Here is a 2,767-nt window from a genome sequence, read left to right on the forward strand (position 1 = left end):
ACATACCACACCACAGAGATAGTTTTGACATGTTGCGTACCATTATCACCCAGAACCTATAGTTTATATTAGGGTTCTCTCTTGGTTTTTTACCTCCTATGGATTTGGACAAAATAAATAGCATGTATCCACCATTGTAGATTTACACAGATTAGTTTCACCACTCTAAATATCTCCTTCCTTGCTAACCCTGAGCTACCACTGGTCTTTTTACTGACTCCACAGTTTAGTCTTTTCCAGAATGACAGTTTGGAACCTTTTCAGGTTGGCTTCTTTCACTTAGTAAAATGCACTTAAGGTTCCTTTATGTCTTTTCTTGACTTAATAGCTTATTTCTTTTCAGTGCTGAATAATACTCTGTTGTCTACCACAGTTTACTTACCCACTCATCTACTGAAGGGCAAATTGGTTGCTTCCAAGTTTTGGCAATTGGTGAGTAAGGTTGGCATAAACATTTGTGTGCATCTTTTAGTGCTCACATGTTTTCAAATCATTTTGGTAACTACTAAGAAGTGTGATTGCTGGGTCATATGATATGACTATGTTTAGTTTTTTTTTTAAATACATAAAGTAGTTAGTATTGCACACAGCATAAAATTTGACAAATCAAAATGTACATGTCCCAATTGACCATGTGTGAAAATGCAAAAAAAAAAAAAAAAAAAAAAAATAAAAAAATAAGACAATGTAAAGCAGGTATTAAAACCAATATTATGTCCAGTATTTAAAACCAGTTTGTAACTGGGGAACATCTAAATCCTTAATTAAAAACACACAAATGAAGTGAAAGCTTTAAACTGGTATACACTGTTGACACCTGTATTTCAAATTTGGAAACGCATATTTGCAAGCAGCAATACAAAAGTATTCATGAAGAATGCATAATATCTGAAAATTATGAAAACATCCCTGCTACCAATACATTTCTAAATACAAAACTGACTGCTATATTTGTTACTTCTGTGTAGCAAAAGAAGTTCACTTTCAAAACAGATAAAATTCAATCTTTAGCTTTGAATAGTATGAATAACAGTCTTTTTTAAAAAATTCTTAGTAGTTTGGGATCCTTAAGCATGCAAAAGCTTTGAATAGGAGGGTCCACAAAGGAACCAGGGTTGTCATGGCATCCAGTTAAGCCAGAGCTGGAAATGCATCTGGGTCATCGGCATCAGGAGCAGAAGCACTTGACTTGTCAGTCCTGCTGCCATGGATCGGACGTCCACTATGCCCATGTCCTCCTTGCCCTTCCCTGCCACCATGTCCTGGGTGGCCTAGGTCTCCAAAACTAATCTCTAGCTGCGACGTTCTATCATTTGCTGGCTTCTGGAAGTGATGGTCCATAACGGAGTCTTCAGCATGAGCCTCTTCACTCTTTGATTTGTGAAGAACAAATCCTTTCTTCCGTTGCTCGTCAGCACCTTCATTAGGCTTTCAGGTATTAAGTTCTGCCTTTGCCCAGTCTTCTGTCTCCATTGCCTTCCACTCACCCAAAGTCATCTCTTTTGGACTCTCTTCCTTTACCTCTTCCACTTCGTTTTCCTTGTTTTCTGTGTCTGCCACTGGCTGTTCTTCACCTTCAGGTGTTTCCTCAGTCACGTTTGATTGATCCAAGTCAGTTAATTCATCTTTGACAGTTCCCCAGTTGTGAGAGCCACCACCTCCACCTTGTCCTGTGCTGCAGACCAGATCTATCACTTCCACTGTGCCTTTCACATTCACGTTTGCCACGAGAATCACATCCATCTCCTAGGCCCTTTCCATGTCCATGGCCTCCTCGCCCTCTTCCTAAGACCACCGTGGCCTCAGATAGATTGGTCCATTATAGGCGTATCAACTGAAAACTCGCCTCCAGCAGCCTTTTCTTCTAGTGGCTTTTCAAATCTTCCGTCACGAGGTGGTCGGCTTTCTGGCCTTCTATCAGTTATTTTCCCTTCACCTTGAAGTTGTTGATCAGGTCCTCTCCCAACACATCTTATTCCTTCTTTCCTGAGCACCACGGGTGGTTGCAACTCCTCTCTTGTCAGCCACACCAACATTGGGAGGCAGCGGATTTTTGCCATCTTTCTGGGTCTCTTTATGCAGCTGTTTGCCGCGGCCTGAGCTGTGCTCTTGGCCCCGGGGGAGCCCCCCAACACCGCCCCCCGCTGGCTTCTTTTTTCTTGTTCTCTGCTGCCTTCAGCACCTCAAAGGGGTCCGATTCGTTATCAGATAACTGGTGACCACGCAGCCGAAGCCTTCCTGTAGGTGCCCAGGCATGATGGTGGTTCGGCGGCGCGTTCCTCCACGGGTTGAAGCGGGCTGCGCTGAGCCATCAGCGCCTGCTTCAGCTCTTCCCCAAGTTGTACATTTAGTTTTATAGGAACCTGCCAAACTGTCTTCCCAAGTACTGTACCATTTTGCATCCCCATAAACAGTGAATGGGAGGTGCTGTTGCTCCACATGCTCATTGGCATTTGCTCATGTTGGTGTTTTAGAGTTTGTTCATTTCAATAAATACGGTGGTATCTCATTGTTATTTTGATTTGCAATTTCTTATTGAAATGTGACATTGACCATCTTTACAAATGTTCGCTTACCATCCTTGTATCTTCATTGAAGTGTCTCTTCAGGTCTTTTCCCTATTTTTAAATTGAGCTCTTCATTTTCTTATTTTTCAGTTTTAAGAAGTTCTTTGTATATTTTGAATAGCATTCCTTGATGAAATGTGCCTTTTGTGTACACTTTCTCCCTGTCAGTAGTTTGTCTTCTCATTCTCTTTATTTAGCAT

The 2,767-nt window shown here is 41.6% G+C and overlaps 1 pseudogene; it reads right to left on the reverse strand.

Moving 5' to 3' along the window:
• Window positions 1-1,074: 1,074 nt before the first annotated feature.
• Window positions 1,075-2,256, reverse strand: LOC133765995 (SERPINE1 mRNA-binding protein 1-like; annotated as a pseudogene).
• Between the last annotated feature and the right edge of the window lie 511 nt (window positions 2,257-2,767).

Source organism: Lepus europaeus, chromosome 1 (genome assembly GCF_033115175.1).
Source record: "Lepus europaeus isolate LE1 chromosome 1, mLepTim1.pri, whole genome shotgun sequence".
NCBI lineage: Eukaryota > Metazoa > Chordata > Mammalia > Lagomorpha > Leporidae > Lepus > Lepus europaeus.